Source organism: Plecotus auritus, assembly GCF_963455305.1.
Source record: "Plecotus auritus genome assembly, chromosome: 9".
Taxonomy (NCBI): Eukaryota; Metazoa; Chordata; class Mammalia; order Chiroptera; family Vespertilionidae; genus Plecotus; species Plecotus auritus.
Window position 1 is genome coordinate 126,791,534 of NC_137783.1, and position 19,245 is coordinate 126,810,778.

Here is a 19,245-nt window from a genome sequence, read left to right on the forward strand (position 1 = left end):
AATTGTCTTTCTCTTGCATTATTTACCCTAACCTTTTGAGGGGGAAAAAAAAGTGATAAATAAATTTTATCTGCAAAATTTAATTCCACTTCCTGCATTTCTGCCTGTGGGTGTGAGCATGTGTGCATGGGTGCATGATTTGAAGTTGAAGTCCCAGTTGCCTGTAGTTACACTGAGGGACTTAGAGACATCAGTTCTAAAATGTATCAAACTATTCTCCTTCCATCATAATGAAATGTTTTTGCATCAAAGAAAATGAACTTTGTTTCCCCATTGGGAAAGACTAGGATTAAATTGAAAGGAAAGTAGGAGTACTTGGTGGGCAGGGATTGGGCATATGGGATCTAATCAAGACTTTTGATTGATAACTCACAGTTCCCTCCCTTTTCTCCCAGTATCACTGGGAGATCAGTACTAAAATGGGAATCTAGGGACTGTGTTGGTGCCTTTGTGATAGTAATGCTGGCTTTGTGGGGGTGGGCACTTGGTTTAGATCCCAATATACTAGTACTCCCAATCACATACTAGTATATGGAGTCATGAATGGTAAATTGGTTAAGGGTGGTAGAAGAATTTGAGGCTTTCTTCTTTTGGTCAGATGTCTTTAAATGGGCAGTCTGAAACCTATAAGAAAAGGGCCCTGTGAACACAAGATTTTAGTCATGTTGTACCTTTTTCTGATTCTTGCATCTTTCTCTTAATCCTGAAAACATTGGCATATAACAGCTGGATTCTTCACTGAGAATGGAATGCCACTCCTTTCTTCATATATTTTATTCCGAGTGACCTTTTGGAAAGAATAAAAAGTTGCACAAGTTAGGGAAGTAGCCATGTCACTGGTGTGGTTCAGTTGACCTATGAACCAGGAAGGCATGATTGGATTCCCCGTCAGGGCACATACCCAGGTTGTGGGCTTGATCCCCAGTAGGGCGTGTGCAGGAGGCAGCTGATCAATCATTCTCTTTCAGTATTGATGTTTCTCTCTCTCTTCCTCTCCCTTTTTCTCTGAAATCAATAAAAAATATGTAAATATTTTAAAAGTTAGGGAAGCAATGTTTGTATGTCCAAATACCTTTTTCATGGATTGTTGTATATTTATAAGTTACTGTTCTTTAAGAGGCTGGTGAGCTCATATTAATGGAGGTTTCTAATGGCCACAGAAAGCCAAATCTCATCTATCTCTCTTTTACATAATATAACTAAAGTTCCTAGAGTTGAGAGAGAGACTATATAAGCACAACATGCTGAGATCTAAACATTTTAAGGGGGCAAAAATCTTTTGGACCTGTAAACAAACACAATCTACAAATCTGTGATGTTATAGATGACTATTCTCTGTTTTTAATAGTAAATCAATGTCTTCACTTATTTTAACCCTAAGACTAGAAGGAACCTGTGCATATCCTCCCAAGGCAGCGGCACCATATCATATAAATCAAGAAACATTAATCCAGGCCCTGCTGTGTGGAAAGCCCTGTGGAAATTACATCAGAATTCCAGCTCTGCCCTTGTTTTCTCTCTGAGGAAGGAAGGCGGGAGCTGCTGCTTGTTGCATGCCTACTAGGACAGGTGCTCTGTCTGGTGGCTGTTAGAGCACCAGATGGAAAATGGATTATTTTAGGAACTAGCTCTAGAATTACTTTTGGAGAGGAAACTGTACTGTCTGGAGTAAAAGGCCAGGGTGTGGGGATCCAAGCATACCTGTCGCCCCACCTTCAAAAAGACCAGGCCACTCTAAAGGAAAGTATCTACACACGCATATGCATGCATGCACTTTTTTGGTTTTGTTTGTATGTGTATATTTTGTCTGAGAGGGAACAGAACAGTTTGAACACAAGAGAGAAAAGCAAGAGGGTGGAGGAGAAACAGAAGGCTGGGTTCTCTGGGGGATGGAGGGACAGTGAAGACTGCGAAGTGGAAGAAAAACGGCAAGGACTTTTAAGGGTAGGAATGTGTAATGAGGTCTTTGCATTGTTTTGCTATGTAGTATGCAATGCAAGTCTTCCTCATGACCCTCAAACCTTCAGCAATGTCTCCCAAGCCTGAGTACTAGGTAAGACCCTCCCTCAGTAGAATGCAGGTTAATGTGGTGAGCAACAGAAACGGTATACATGTATATAGGCTGTTGAGACCTCAGAGTCAAAGGTAACCATTATAAAGTAACCATTCCTATTCCCTCCCCTGCCCCCCAATATATACATATACACATATGCATTGCTCTCACCACATCCTTCTGCCAGGAACTTCAGAGACCTGGATGAGGGCTTTGGACTTCATAAATCATAGAATTGGGAGTAAGATCTTTTTCTTAAAAAACAAAACAAGAAACTTCTTTAGATCCCAGATTCCTTTCTACTCACTGCCCATTTTTCTGCTTCTATTCACAGCAAAACTTATTAATTTGTCTGTGATATTGTCCTCCTTGACATTTACTTTGCTCATACCTTCCACAACCCTCTCTTGTAAGGCTACCATATCACCACTCCACAGAGACTCCATCTGTCAAGGTCATCATCTATCAAGGTCACCAGGAACTCCATTTTTCCAAGTCTTTTGTGGTCTCTCAGCAGCATTTAGAAGAGCTGATCACACCTTCCTCTTTTAAACACATCACTTTCTTGACTTTTGAGACATCATTTCTCCTGAGTTTCCTCCTATCTCACTGGTCACTCCTGCCCAGTATCCTTAGCAATTTTCCCCCCTCTGTTGACATTTTAAAGGTTAGAATGCCATAAAGCTCTGTCATGGACCCATTCTCTGTTCATCTATATACTATTTTTTAAAATTTATCTTTAGCCCTAACCGGTTTGGCTTAGTGGATAAAGCGTCGGCCTGCAGACCGAAAGGTCCCAGGTTCGATTCCGGTCAAGGGCATGTACCTTGGTTGCGGGCGCATCCCCAGTAGGAGGTGTGCAGGAGGCAGCTGATTGATGTTTCTCTCCCATCGATGTTTCTAACTCTCTATCCCTCTCTCTTCCTCTCTGTAAAAAGGCAATAAAATATATTTTAAAAAAATTAAAAAAAAATTATCTTTATTGTTGAAAGCATTACAGATGTCCTCTTTGTTTTGTTTTTGTTTTTTTCCCATTGACCCCTTCCACCCCACACCTGCCCCTTCTAGGCCTTCACCATACTATTGTCTGTGTCCATGGGCTGTGTACTAGTATATATGCATGTAAGTTCCCCAGTTAATATCTCCTCCCACTCCCACCTTCCCCCTAAAATTCATCAGTCTGTGCCATGCTTCTATGTCTCTGGATATATTTTGGTCATCAGTTTATTTCATTCATTACATTCTGCATATGAATGAGATCATGTGATACTTATCTTTCTGTGACTGGCTTATTTCACTTAGCATCCATGCTGTTGCAAATGGTAAGAGTTCCTTCCATTTTTATAGCTGTTCAGTATTTCATTGTGTAAATGTACCACAGCTTTTAAAAATAGATATTTTTATTTATTTCAGAGAGGAAGGAAGAGGGAGAGAGAGACAGAAACAGTAATGAGGGAGAATCATCAATTAGCTGCCTCCTGCATGCCCCACACCTGGGATCTAGCCCACAACCCAGGCATATGCCCTGGTAGGGAATCTAACCAAGACCCCCTTGTTCATAGATGGATGTTCAACCACTGAGCCCCTCTGGCCAGGCTGTACCACAGCATTTTTATCCACTCATCTGCTGATGGGCACTTGGGCTGTTTCTAAATCTTAGCTATTGTAAATAGTGCTGCTATGAACATAGGGCTGCATATATTCTTTCTGATAGGTATTTCTGACTTCTTAGGATATATTCCTAGATGTGGGGTCACTGGGTCAAATGGCAATTCCATATTTAATTTTTTGAGGAACTCCATACTGTTCTCCACAGTGGCTGCACCAGTCTGCGTTCCCACCAGCAGTGCACTAGGGTTACCTTTTCTCCGCATCCTCACCAGCACTTGTCATTTGTTGATTTGTTGATGATAGCCATTCTGACAGGTATGAGGTGATACCTCATTGTCATTTTAATTTGCATCTCTCAGATTATTAGTGACTTTGAGTATTTTTTCTTATGTCTCTTGGCCTTCTGTATGTCCACTTTCGAGAAGTGTCTATTTAGGTCCTTTGTTCATTTTTTAATTGGAGTGTTTATCTTCCTATATTCTTTTTAGATGCCTTCATTCTATCCTAGGACTTTCAGCATTTTTGTCAATAACACTTAAATTTCTATCCAGCTTTAATCTTTCTGCTGAGCTTCTGAATCATAGATTCAACTTGACATCTACACATAGCTATTTCATAGGCATTTTATGTTAAACATGTATCAGACAAAACTCTTGATTTTTTTTCTTCCACATCTGCAAATCTACTCTTCTTCCACTTTTCTCCATCTCAATGAATAAAAGCACCATCTACCCAATTTTTGAGCCAAACAGCTAGGCGTTATACTTGATTACTTTTGTCCTCTTGCTCCTCCACTGTCAGACCACGCACCGGTCTTGTTGATTCTACTCTTCATCCCCTGTCCTAAGCCAGCCCACTTCTGTCCATATCCTGTACCACCAAACTGCTGAGCAGCTGCAGTGGCCACCATCCTGTACTTTGTGCCCCAGTTTTCCTCCACTGTAACTCTCTTCACATAGCAGTTAGAGCAAATTTTTAAAGCAGAAGTTATACAAATCCACTTAAAACTCTCAGGTAGTGTCACATTGCACAGAAATTAAATTCATTCTGCTTATTTTGATATAAATACATATATGGCTTTTCTTCTTTCTACCTTTCTGACTTTATCTTGTACCATTTCCATCCTTGTCCATTATGGGGTGGCTACCATGACTTTTGACTTTTTCCCCCATTCAACAAATTTGTTCTGCCCCAGGACCTTTGCATGAGCTTTTGCTCCTTCTTAAAAGATTTTCCCTCTTGATATCTGCTTTTCTTGTCATTCAGATATCAGCCTAAAAATGATCAGTTCAGAGAAGCTTTCTCTGATTAATATAATTAGCCACCCATTTTTTTGTCTTATCACCTGATTTTAATTTTCTGGACAGTACTTATTACTATCTGAAATTTTATTGTTTATATATGATCTTTTAAAAATTGTCTCTTTCTTTGAGGATGTAAGCTCTGGGAGCAGGGGCCTTTTCTCTTTTATTCATTACTCTATCTTGGCTACTCAGAACATAACCTGACACAGAACAGTGCTCAATAATATTTACTAAATGAAGGAATGAATAAGAACACTTGACCTGAGGCTCAATATTTCTTTCTCTAAATTTTGTTTATAAATACTGTTTATATGTGCTATGCCTATAGGTTATTGTAAAAATAAAATTATATACATGAAAATATTTCCCATGGCACTTATCAGTCAGGATAGGATGTTCTGCAGAAACAAACAATCCCAAATATGAGGGACTTAAAAGAACAAGATTTTATTTCTAGGTCATGCATTATGCCTGTCATTGGTCAATAGGAGGGATGCTGATGCTCATCATTATTACTTTGGGCTACTAAATGCTGAAGTTATCAGTATTGTGGACATTGCTGGCCACCAAGGCAGGGAAAAGAGAGCCTGGGGGGTTGTGAGTCAGCCATTCAATGTTCTTACCAGGGTATGACAATATATTCCTTCTACCCATAACTCATTGACTAGCAAGTCCCCAGTCCCCAACCAACTACAAGGGGATGAGAAAATGCAGTGCTACCAGAGAACCAGAAACATTGGATAAATGGAGCTAAGGAATACAAAGTGACTGACACCGAATATTTTCTCAACAAATTTTGTTTCCTTTGACATGAGGAGCTGTTGATTAAAATAATCTTTTCTTTTTCAACAGAAGTTAACAATGTGATGGGGAAATTCATCTCAAAAAATAATTATGATATTAAGCACATTGGACTAAGTACTATGCAAGCCAAATGCATTAAACAAATGTGCTTAGTTGGAGTGGTGAGGACACAAAACAGATGATATATGATAGAATGGTATACCTGAAATCTATGTCATTTTATTAGCCAATGTCACCCCAATAAATTCATTAAAATGGTAAACTAAGAAAAAGTTGCTTGGTTGCCAGAATGGAGTGTTTGGACTATGTTTTACAAGCCAAGAGGAGCTGATGAAGTTTCCCAAGGCACATGAGCATGCGGTGCCTAGAGGATGTTAGGACTTTACAGTTGGGAATATAGATGGGAATGAGGAGACCTAGAAGACAAGCATTCTCCCTGCAGTTATTTCTTTTCTAGACCAGATTCAAGGATCTCCCTTAGACACTTTCATGGTAAGCTAGAACTCTGACATTTACCCTGGGGTCCAGAAAATAAGTCTGTTTGGCCAATTGTGCTCTTTATTTTCTACAATAGAGAAGGTCCCTGCCTCTAATCTATGTCATTTCTTTATCGGCAAAGAAGACTTCCGCTAAGTGATTATTTGCCTGTGTAATAAATGAGGTGTATAATAGATGTCTGCTGCTGTGTCTTTTCAGTGTTTCATTTTCAGAAGACAATTTACTGGGGGAAATTGACAAGCCTGAAGGCACTCTTTGTTCACCCTGAGTTCCTGACACAGCATTTCTTATTATTGACATTTCTTATTTCCAAAGATTATTCTCTTCTCTGTCCCAGATCAATTAGTATCTGCTGTCACCATTTAGTTGGTTTTCCAAGTGTGTCAAAATCATTCTTTCCCATTTTTTAGTATGTCATTTAGCCTGACACTAACTTTTTTGAAGTCAATAGTCAGGTTGAAAATTCTATTTGTCCCAAAATTATTGAGCCTAGAATTAAAGCAGGTACATCAGCTTTGGTGATACATTGATTTATTGAATAATTAATTCATGCATTCATTCACTCACCTACTCATTCATCATTTTACTCTTATATCCAATGTACAATTATGAGAGTTAGGAAATATGACCACTGAGATTAGTGGGAAATGATCTTGGTATTCAGAGAGTTCAAGGTTCATGCTGCAACTTCTTCAAATGAGAAAGCTCAAATGTTCATTCACCATCAAAACTGTTCTAATGCTTACCAAATCAATCTCTTTTCAAAGTCTAACCCCTGTAGTTGTGGGTCCTTGACAGAAAGAATTCCAAAATAGCTCTTCCCAATTCTGTGCACTGACTGTAGCCCTTTCAGAAAAACCCCACCTGAGACAGTGAGTGCCAGGCAAGATGCTGGAGGGGAAAGGCAATGTGTCCATCAGAAAAGTAACTTGAGCTTTTTCCTGGTTAAAAAGTGAAAACAGCCCAGCTGGTGTGGCCTATTGGTTGAGTGTTGGGCCAGGAGGTCAGGGTTTGATTCCCATCAGGGCACATGCCTGGGTTGTGGGTTTGATCCCCAGTGTGGGGCATGCAGGAGGCAGTCAATCAATGAATCTCTCTCATCATCATCGATGTTTCTCTCTCCCCCGTTCTCTCTGAAATCAATAAAAAATATTTTTAAAGTTTTTTTTTTAAAAAAAGGGAAAATGATCATATTCCATGGGATAATAAAGTTTTGAGAGATCAACATTGAGGATAATTATCTAGCCCTTAAAAAGTATGCTCTAATGTAATTATTCCCCCTGTGGGCTGGGGATTCCCTCTCATAACCATTTATTTTATATGAGGCTCTGTGCTTTTTGGTAGGAAAGTTTCCTTTGGCCTTTGAAAGGGTGGATCTAAAACACTTGTTCCCAAACTCTGAGCGAGGTTTTGGCCTTGGGATTTGCATGTGAGTCTAAATCATGTTTTCTCCCATAAGAGATCTCTGAGTTGCTCATGCTCTGTTATGAATTTGGAAACAGAGGAGTGCCCGAAATTGAGTGTGTATGTGTGTTGAGGGGGGGTCTAATCTCTCCTCTATGCCTTTTGATTTCTGGAATGGTCAACCTACTTGATTTATTGGTCCCTGACTTGCATTTATCTCCATGTAAACTCTTGTGTTTAGGCTGTTTGATAAGATGTTATCATTAGGTACTTGGACAGCTTTCAAGGAGGATACTTGTGATTTACGACGAAAGCACACAGCAGTGAGACAGGTACTTGACAGTAATGGGTAAGCATTCATTTTTATGCCAAAAACTGCCCATGAAGGTAAGATATAAAGCGAACAAGTGAGATAACAAATACCCCATGTGATTTTTATTACCTTGCTAAAAGGATTTTTATTTTCTTGGTATTGGCATGGGTGAAAGCTGGAAGTAAGTATATGTTTGAAATGCTCTGAGCAAACTTAGTTAAAGAATTAGATATAATTGTCTATTAATTTAATCGTTTAAATTAAATACCTGTAATGAAAAGAGGTTAGGCAACAGTATAAAGACTTAGGAGTAAAAATGAGCTGTTAAATTTTTTAGATGAGTTCTCTGGAAAAGGCTTTCCTCCTAAGGTTGATGAAATACAGAACTCGTTCAAATATGAGATACCTGGTGCTTTCTCATTGAGCAGAGCCATTTAAGATGGAGCTAAAATAGCACAGTCTCTATTTTGATGGAGCACAGTGGTAAATGAACCACTGATTACCCTTATCTTTCAAACACATAGCATGTAGACTATTTTTACTTTAGTGGGAAATACAAATGCTTTAGAATGCAAAAATCCTTTTTATTAAGGAGACCAGAAAACATGCATTGATATGTTGGCAAGAAAAGTCAAAATAAGACATGTACCTTTGGATATTTCAAAACCCTACTAGAAGCTCCGATGATAGTTATGAGACATTTGTCTTTTGTTTTGATTTCTTTGACTGGTACATCCTTTACTTTGTTCCTGATTTTATTTTTTTATCCTCACCTGAGGATATATTTATTGATTTGAGAGAGAGGAAAGGGTGGGGAGAGAGAAAGAGAGAGCAGGGGGGAGAGAGAGAGAGAGAGAGAGAGAGAGAGAGAGAGAGAGAGAGAGAGAGAGAGAAAGAAAGAGGAGAGAGAGGAGAGAGAGGAGAGAGAGAGATCGGTTGCTTCCCGTACACTCCCAAACAGGGATCAAACTTGAAACCTAGGTATGTGCCCTTTTGGTGTATGAAACAACACTCCAACCAACTCAGCCACCTGGCCGGGGCTTTTTCCTCATTTTAAATAGTTGACTCTGTTATTCTCCTTTCCCTTCAGTGGAGGGAGGTAACAGTTCCAAAATCAGGATTCTAAAATCCTAAATCTTTAGGCCAGAGTTTTCAACCTTCAACTTAGGTTACATTCACTGACACAAATGAACAAGCAGCAACAACAAAAGTGGACACCTGAGACCTGCCCCTTGAGATTTGGATTTTCTCTCCATCTAGGCTTGTGACCTGGCTTCAGTGCTTTTGTTGAAATGTCCAGATGATTCTCATGTGCTCTCAAGGTTGAGAACCACTGCTTTTGTAGATCAGAGAGGGTTGGAGAATGGAGAGAAAATCAGAGGACAGTCAGAGGGAAGAAGAATATTTAGGCTAGAAAAGAGTGCCCTGGTGCCCAGCTGGCATGGCTCAGTGGTTGAGTGTCGACCTATGAACCAGGAGATCATGGTTTGATTCCCAGTCAGGGCACAAGCCCCGCACTGGGTTTCAGGCTCAGTCCCCAATGTGAGGTGTGCAGGAGGCAGCCAATCAATGATTCTCTCTCATCATTGATGTTTCTATCTCTCTCTCTCCCTTTCTCTCTGAAATCAGTAAAAATATATTTGAAACAAACAAAGGAAAAAGGATGCCCTGGTACTTACTGGTGGTGGGATACACAGGTCAGGAGGGACTGCAAGCAGAGACTGGGATGGGTCCAGGTTAGAGGAAGGGTCCTGCCTCCAAATCTACCCTGTAGGATGTGTAGGACTCTGGGGAGAGAAAGCCAGTGGGATGCCTGTGCAGGTGAAGTTTCATGGGGAGATCCTGATTCTCCTACCGTTACATGGCTGCTGTGAAGCCTCTAAACCTAAAGGTAATTGGAACAATTCCATGCTGACCTGTGTGTTTCTTGGGCCAAGGACCAGAGACTGCTCTCTCTGTGCCAGTGTCTTATCATTAGGGATCCTCTGCAGCAATGACACAGCCTTATCGAAGCAGGGTGTCCTGCAAATGAGATCTTGTGGATTATCCAAAACCTTAGGATATTTTCTAATTAAGGAGGCTATTTAAATATATATATATATATATATATATATATATATATATATATATATATATATATATTGATTTCAGAGAGGAAGAGAGAGGGAGAGAGAGAAACATCAATGATGAGAGATAATCATTGATCGGCTGCTTCCAACACTCACCCCACTGGGGATTGAGCCTACAATCTGGGCATGTGCCCTTGACTGGAATCGAACCCGGGACCCTTCAGTTCACAAGCTGATGCTCTATCCACTTAGCCAAACAGGCTAGGGCAAGATTATTTATTGTTTTTTAAACCCAAGCAGGTGGTTATATTAAAAAATATGGCATTGATTGGAGGAGGCAGACATCATCCCTGCCTTTCAGTATGAGGGAACAATTTTTGTTTCAGCCAGAGTGTGTGGTACTAAAAGACTAAGTCATAGCTGCCCAGCCTGAGTAGTTTACAATGAGGGGGAGGCAAGTGAATGAAGACATACCCTGTGATGCTTTGCTTGGCCTTAAGCAAAGCTCCCCCGCCCCGCCTTTTTTCTTTTAAACAAGTTGGAGTAGTTCACAGCTTTGGAACTAAGCCCAGGAGGGAGTCCAGAGAGCAGTGCTCCTAGTCCTCTATCTATTTTCAGTATTTAGAGAACCGACAAGTCATAAAATAGCACAAACATACTACCCTTGCCTCTCAAAGCTACTGAAGTTTTGAATTTACTCCACTAGTGCTTGAACAGGATATATTCCATCTCTTCTCTCATCTCTTATTTCCTCTTGACTCTACTCTTAGGTGTGTTAATCTAGTTTTTCTCCTGGAATCTTATTTCCTTTACCTTTTACATTAGCTTTATTTACATGTGTGCATTATTCCTGATGACCAAACCCCACAAGTGTTGAGTTAAATAAGAGATGCAGGGTCAAAAATGCCATAAAACAGAAAACAAGGTGTTGGGAAGGCTGGGGAGAAATTGGAACCTTTGTCCACTGTCGCTGGGACTGTAAAATGGTGTAGCTGTTGTGCAAAAACAGTTTGGCATTTCCTCAAAAAGTTAAAAATAGATTAAAAGTTACATGATCCAGCAGTTTTACTTCTGGATGTATATCCATAATAATTTAAAGCAGAGCCTTGAAGAGGTGTTTGAATATCCATATTGATAATGGCTATTATTTTACAATAGCTAAAATATGGAAGAACCAAAGTGTCTCTTGACAGATCAGTGTGGTATATACATGCAATGGAATATTATTCAGCCTTAAAAAGGAAGGAAATTCTGACACATGCCACAACATGGATGAACCACAGAGAACATCATACGAAGTTATGTAAGTCAGTCACAAAAAGACAAATACTATGTGATTCTATTTACATGTGATACCTAGGGTAGTTAAATTCATAGAGACAAAAATTAGAATGGTAGTTGCCACAGGTGTGGGGAGGGGAATTACTGTTTAATTAATTGCTTCAGTTTTACAAGATGAAAAGAGTTCTGGTGATGGTTTCACAACAATATGAATGTAGGTAATACCACTGAACTTGAAATAGTTAAGATGGTTAAATGTATGTTATTTATTACCACAATAAAAAAATTGGGGAAAAATATCATCAGGGAAAGATCTCTTCCTATTAGTAGGCCAAATCTAGAAATAATTTACACAGTTTTCCTTGCTTCCTAACACATATTGGGCATCAACTTATATGATAGCTCTGGTAGTGATTTACCCCTTCATTATTTTATTGATTCACTCATTGAACAAATAACAGATTGAGAAATCTAAGCATCAGGTATTAGGTATTATTCTAGATGTATTGCTGACATCAGTGAATAAAACAGACAAAACGTTGCTATCAGTGGAGCTTACTATGTTTTAGTTGAGGGGAGTCAACAATAGAAAGTGTGCCAGAGGTAGGAACTATGGAGAGCAATAGAGTGAGGGAAGGGAAATGGGTGAAATTTTATCTGGGGGTCTGGAAAGATCTCACTGATAAGGGGTATATAAGTGAAGACAGGAGAGGAGCAGGAGCGAAGGAGCAAGTCCTGCTGGTTCTAAAATGAGTGTTCTAGGCTGTGGGAACAGGAAATGGACAGACTAGCCATCTATTGAATGACTCAGGAATAGATAATGAGTTTACTAAATGAATGAACTCTGACCTTTCCTTCTCTACCTTACACGTATCTCTAGTATATTCTGGTGGAATAAAGGATATGGGTCTCATAGCCATCATGTGCCTCAGAGACTTCTTTTACACAATCTGGGTCATGGCTGTCTTGTTAGGAGTTAGAGATGATATAAGTTAAGCCATGGGATAAATGGTATGTGGTTATATTTTCCTTTAAATGGAAAGGAAAGCTGTAATGGCCTCAGCCATTACTGGGGACAATACCCCCTTTTAAAGAAGAACAGAGTTCAGGAAGGGGGTACTTGGAACACATCATGTAGGAAATTCAGCACCCAAGTCCCATTATGGTTAACAAGGCCTCCATGTTTAATTTTACAGAGAAATGTGACAATTGGAGAGTCAGGGCTAAAAAATACCCCTAAGCAGCCAGGGTCCTGAAAGAGCCTTGCTTTTTTCTTTATTTTTACATCTGTGGTTTTCCATTTTCCCTGCTGTTGATAAATAATTCAGAAAAGAAAAGAATGCTCCAGCCCTGGCTTTTGAATGCAAAGGAAAAATACATTATGCCATTGGTCTCCAAACACCCACAGGCTTTTGGCAAGAAAGTCAATATATTTTGTATTTGGTGGGCAGCATGTCTTCTGGGCTTTGTAATCATTTGGCTTTGTTCTTTTAGCTAGAAGAAAGGTGAGGCCTGGGTGTATGAGGTTCACAGAACTAATGCTGTCACATTGTCATAGTCCCTAAGTGACTTGCTCAGCAAGATATTATAGATAGACTGGTGGACTTGGGTGGGTTGTGCAGGTTGGCTCAGAGAAATGATTATTTGAGGACCCCTGGTGACATCAGGTAATTGTCTTGGAATCCAAGCAGACATGGGCTATAGTACCACCCTGAGCATCACAGAACCAGTGCATGCTGGCAGGGGAGGAGGGATGTCAGGTTGGAATTTTTCTCCTGCAGCTAGGATGATCACACTCACTCAACTACAGTACCTATTTATTCACTTCTGAAAGTCATCTCTAATACAAAATAAAGTCTGAAGCTGGCTTCTATGGATTATTAATTGTTTGGATGGTTTATGTTTAAAATAATGGTACTATCCATATATTAAGCACATAATTTGGGTCAACATTCACAATAAATGCTCATAATTAATTTGCCAAAGGGAATTTAGTAGAGAGGAAAGCATTTGACATGGGTTACTAGAGAGACTTATTTTAATCCAGACTAACAGACTACATGCCCCTGGGTAAGTCATTTTATTTCTTTGGGCTTCAGTTTCATCATCTGTAACAGGAGGATATTAGATTATAAATATACCTACAGAGGGCCCATTAAACTTACCTCTTTGAAGCTGAGAATCATCAACTTTCATCTCTTTATCTGCAGTGCCTGCCATGATAGGCACCAATTTTTTCTTTCTTCTTCTTCTTTTTTTTTTGCTTAAATTTATGTCTATAATCATGTGGAACATTGCAATTGTCATTTTGTTTGATTTGTAAAACTTTATTTTAAAGGTGCCTTTTAGTTTTATATTTAAAACTTTTTAACAGATGGTTTCAAACAATGTGTGACCATCATACCAACATACTCCTTTGCTAGTGTTTTCTGCACTGAATATTTCATGTAACTTCTGCATATTGACTTGGGCCATATGATGTTTTATTAACCACTATTGACTTGTGACCTGGAGTTAGCATACACGTGATGGAAGAGCCTTCCTTTGCCATCAGGGGATTTCTGGGAATGAGTGCTAGAGAGACAGGTTCAGGATGGACAGCTGGTCTCCCGTTTACAAAACCAGGCAAGTTCTTTCATGCCTGCTTTTGTAAATACTTTTGAACACTTGTTGGCAAATGTCACCCCTCTGATAGTCACTCTGCTTTTTGTTTAAACTGGTGCCCAAAGAGCCAAAGCAGCAAGGCAAGGCTTGTGGTGTAGTGATAGTGGGGGCCCATGGTGCCTTTTCTCTGGGAGTGGCCTGGTGGATGGGGGAGGAGGCGAGAAAAAGTGATGGAAGATCATGAACAGAGTAGAAGCATAATATCAGAAGACCCACATTCAAATCTTAGCTTTGACTGTTGCTGGTTTTATGACTTTGGACAAAATGCTCTACGTAAGTGTCCCCTTTCTACTTTGGTGCAGTGGGATGGCAGACTCTGTCTTAAGGTCTCTGAAAATCTATGATTCTAAGTGCTGTGAGTGATCAAGAGGGCCAGAGGAGAGGCAGTGCGCATGTTGTGATGGCCAAAGAAAGCTTATTCGAATTTGTAGCTTTGGAGCTGCCAAATGGGATTTTATTATTGGTCCTGTGATGAGAGACTTCTCCGGGTGTGTTAACTTCGTTGGCCATGAGAGCCCTTGAAAGTGCAGAGAAGAAGGCAAGTTAGCTGGGCCTATCTTTAGATGCATAGTTCTTTCTGCAAATTAACATGGCCCAACTGATACCCTGGAACATGATTCAGTCTGATTGGTGTGCCCTACTCTTACAGAGGAGAGAGGAATAGGCCTAGAGTAAAGAAAGCAATGAAATCTCCTCCCTCCTTATGAGGTGAATTCACTCATAAGTGCATAGAAATACAGAACTGAATTACATGTGAGAGTTAGATATTCAAGATAGGGATTGAGTCATCCTGATACAAACTATAGAGAAAGATGCATCAGGCCAGTGTTCTTGGGGAGAACTCCAGGTAGAGGCCATGGGTGGGGGAGGAGGAAGAAGCATCATTAAAAGTGGCAATAAAGCCTGGCCAGTGTGGCTCAATGGTTGAGTGTCTACCCATGAACCAGAAGGTCATGCATGGTTTGAATCCTCTCTGGGCACATGCCCAAGTTGCAGGCTTGATCCCCAATAGGGGGTGTGCCGGAGGCAGTAATCAATGGTTCTTATTGATGTTTCTATCTCTCCCTCTCCCTTCCTCTCTGAAATCAACAACAAAAAAAATATTTTTAAAAAAGTGGCAATAAAATAAAGACATTATAGGATGGATATAAAAGGAGGAAAAAGAGAGGGTGGTCAGTAGTATTGCTAGAGGATCAGAGGGAGGCTCAGGAGGGTGCAGATGTTATATTTGACAATACAAGAGTCAATAGCCATATTCCAAGAACAGAATCATTGCTGTCTCCAATAAAGGATTTTAAAAGAGATATTTTGATAGAAAGTTGCACAACTGTCAGAATTTGGAGGATTTTGACACTCAAGTGCTTACAAAGAATTGTTTAGAAACCTGAAAGGGATAGCAAGGTCAAGTGAAAGATAAATGTGACCACCTCAAACTGAATTTTAAGATGAAGAATATTTGAAAGCTCCCTGGGAGAAGTAGATCGAAGACACATAAAAGGAAGGAGTCACTATGGGTGAACAGGGTACGGATGGAGGAACTGGCCTTGCAGATGAGGATGGGATCCTTTTATTCTAAGGCTAGAGGGAAGGGTCAGAGGGAAGAGTCAGGGAGAGGGTCTAGTGTGAAAGCCAGGTAGCCAGGTAAACTTGTAGAGACCCATGTTCAGCAATGCACTAACTCCATCTTTTCTATAGAAACTAGTAGCCCTGCACATGAATCCGTATGCCAGTAGCTCTCTGCGGGGCCAGGCTGCTCTGCACCCACTGCCCAGAGGCTCTCCGTGGCCCAGAGGCCAATCCGTGGCTGGGCACAAAATGCTTGCCTCATTGCTGGGGTGACAACCAAGATTCTGTGTCCCGGCCTGGCCGGAGGCCCATCCACAGCTGGGAAATGAAAACACCTTCCCTCCCTGTTCTCAGGAACTCTGATAAAGGGCTTCCTTCCTTTTTCTCAGCCAGCTTTCATCCCTGTGCCTCTGCCACCAGCCCCTCCTGTCACACTATCCTCCACCCCCTCCACCTTCTGGCCGCCCAGACTTGACCTTGCCTGGGAGTCGGGGGCCACTCGACTCTGCTCAGCTTGCTGGTTCCTCCTCTTCTTACACAAGCGTTCTGCGCCCTGGCCTGGCCAGAGGCCCATTCATGGCTGGGTGCAGAACGCTTGTCTCATTGCCGCAAGCATTCCACGAGGCCGCTCATCCTGCCCACTCTCAGTGGCCACCCCCCTCTGGGACTGGGGGACTCCGGCAGGGCTCAGAGGACTGGGTGCCGCCATCTTGTGGCTATGGGCACTGCCATCTTTGTGATGGAGTGATGGTTAATTTGCATATTGCCCTTTTATTAGATTGGATGTTAGGTTTCCTCCCCCCGCACCCCTGCCCCCGGAGGGAGCTTTGAAATATATTCTACACTTATTGCTCTGTCACATTCTCAGCACTTTGTTTTGTGAAGGTGTTTTGCTCTCTGAGGGTGGGGAGAACCTGTTGGCATTGGTAAGCAACTAAATCTTGGGTTGCAAGCTCTGCACGAATGGCATTTAATTCTTATTCCTTCAGTGCTCTCAGGGAAATCTCATAATTGCTCTCTCAGTCTCCCCATCTGCAAAACTGGTATAAAACCACCCTTCTCCTCCCTGGGGCCTGAGGGGGATTACTAAGTTAATGTTTTATAAATCACCGGAAAGATTGTAAATGCAAAGTGGTGTCATTACCCACCTACTAGATATGATGGCACTCATAATGATATATTTATTACCTCATGTTCATTTCCATGGCAGTAGGCTGTGCATTTGTAAAGAGATGATGATTTCTCTGCTAGGGCAAAAGCAGAGGCAGCCCATTTATCACCCAAGACACATCAGCAGGAAAAAGAAAAGCGAATATGTGGTTTGTTGTGACCTAAATGTTGTTTTGTGTGTAGAGCCTGTTGTGAAATTTTCTCTTAAAAACAAAAATCTGCCCCCTACCTTGCTGGAAAAATATTTAAAATGAAATGCGACAAGAATGCTTCTTGGGACATGCTGGGTTGGTGCTGTTGAAATATGAAATTTGAAATCCAACTGTGACTAGGCATGCTTTATCAGAGTGTTTAACAACTTTAAAAACCACATTCAAACAACAGTAAAGTCAAGGATGTTTCCAATTGTAATTAGGAAGCTGTGATCAGTTCTGTTTGAAAGGAAGGCCAATGGAGGAGTCCTCCCTCTTTGCAAGGCATCCATGCAAGTTCCCTTTTGTGTGGCCTTGAGTCAGGGTTTTTGGACTGCTAGCAATCCCAGCATGCAGCTCATTATATTCAAGGAAATATTGGACTCTCATTATATTCAAGGAAATATTGGACTCTATTTTTTAACTTACATTTATTGTTGAAAGTATTACTGATGTCCCCCTTTTTTCCCCATTGACAGTCTCCATCTTCTCCACTCCACCCCCCCCCCATCAAAGCCTTCACCACACTACTATTTGTGTCCATGGGTTATGCCTATAAGTTAATCTCCACCCCCACTCCCTTTTCCTCTGAGTTTCCTCAGTCTGTTCCATGCTTCTATGTCTCTGGATCTATTTTGTTCATCAGTTTATTTTGTTCATTAGATTCTACATATGAGTGAGATCATGTGATATTTGGCTTTCTCTGACTGGCTTATTTCGCTTAGCATAATACTCTCCAGGACTCTATTTCTGTTAAGTCAACTAATGATTGTGCAGTTTGCCATGAGTATCTTCCTTAGAGTACTTTTGTAAGAGTAATGGCAGCGGGAATATTGAGGGTTTAGTGAGTGCTATCCTTTGGGTAATGCAGAGTGGCTTAGACAGAGTTAGAACAGAACAAGTTCCTCCTACTTGCATTACTAAAGTAGGGGAGAGGGCCTTCTTCTTAGATTAAGAGTTTGATTTTTTCTCATACATTCTCTCAGTTGCTCTTTTCTAAATGTGCCATCATGAACAGTGAGGCCTGAAATGGTACCATGAGTCCAGTGACTCAGGGCCACAGCACTTTTTGTTCCCTCTGCCAGGAATGTGCTTCCCCCCTATCCGCCCCCATCCACCCACATCTGCCTGGCTTGTTCCCTTGCTTATGTTAGGCCTCTAACAAATGTCTCCATGTCAGTGAGACTTCCCTGGCCAACTTTCTAAAATTCCAGTCCTTCCTGACACTTCCTTTCTCCCTTCTCAGTTTTACTTTTTCCTCCTTGAAATGTATCACTATCTACCATGCCATATATTTCACTCACTTACCTTATATATGGCCTGGTTCTCCCTGTAGAATGGCTCCATGAGGCCAAGGATTTTTGTCATTTTTCTTCTGTGCCATATGTTAGGATCTAGAAAAGTGCCTGGTACTTAATAAATATGTGTTCACTTTGTAGGTGACCAATAAATATTCTGTGTACTGGGCATTGCAGTAGATGATACAGGTATTGCAAATAACAAACCCAGCTGTAAGTAGACTAAACAATAGGGGGAGTTATTGGCTCATGTACACATCCATCCAGAGGTCAAGCAGTTTTGAGGACATAGAAACACAGGGATGTCACCAAGGACCTGATTCTTTCCCCCCTTCCCATCTCTCTGCTCTGCTCTGACTGCCACAATTTGAGCATCATGCTAAGACTCCTTGTGATTCCAGGGTGGGTGCCAATAGGAATGTTCTCTTTCATGTCTGGGGAGACAGGATGGTTTTTTAGAAATTCTGTCAGAAGTGCTAGAAAGCTCTTTCCCAGAAGGTCCCAGCTCATATCTCCACTCCCAGAACAAAGCATTGTGGCAATTAGCTTAGCTTTAGTCAGTGCTCCAGCTCAAGAGCGTGGGTTGGACTTGGTGTCTCCCAATGCACCAGAGGTTTTTTTTTGTTGTTGTTGTTGGTTTTTTTTTTTTTTTGTGTGTGTGTGTGTGTGTGTGTGTGTGTGAATGGAGTTGTGGTGTGGATGCCCTAATGAAAATCAAGTTATTGATGAAAAGAAAAACAAGTGGATAAGAGAGAACTACAAAGCCCTCTCAAACAGGCAAGATCACTTGCTTCACAAGTCCAAGGTCTTCTGAAGTAATTAAGTATGCACTTAGACTCATATGCTTTGTGCTAAAATGGGAACATGGATGTGTGGGTTTAATGAAATCACATTTGTAAAGCACTGGAACTGTTGGACACATTGGAGTGTAGATCACTTTCATTGTTATTAGTTTAATACACAGAAGCCTTAGGAGGGTGTTATGATGCTCATCTCTGTTGCCCATCACCAGCTTTGGA

General features: G+C 40.9%; 1 protein-coding gene across 2 annotated transcripts in view; it reads left to right on the top strand.

The window, feature by feature from the left end:
- NELL1 (neural EGFL like 1) overlaps window positions 1–19,245 on the top strand; it is a 721,145-nt gene that overhangs the window by 349,026 nt on the left and 352,874 nt on the right. The window lies entirely within an intron of this gene.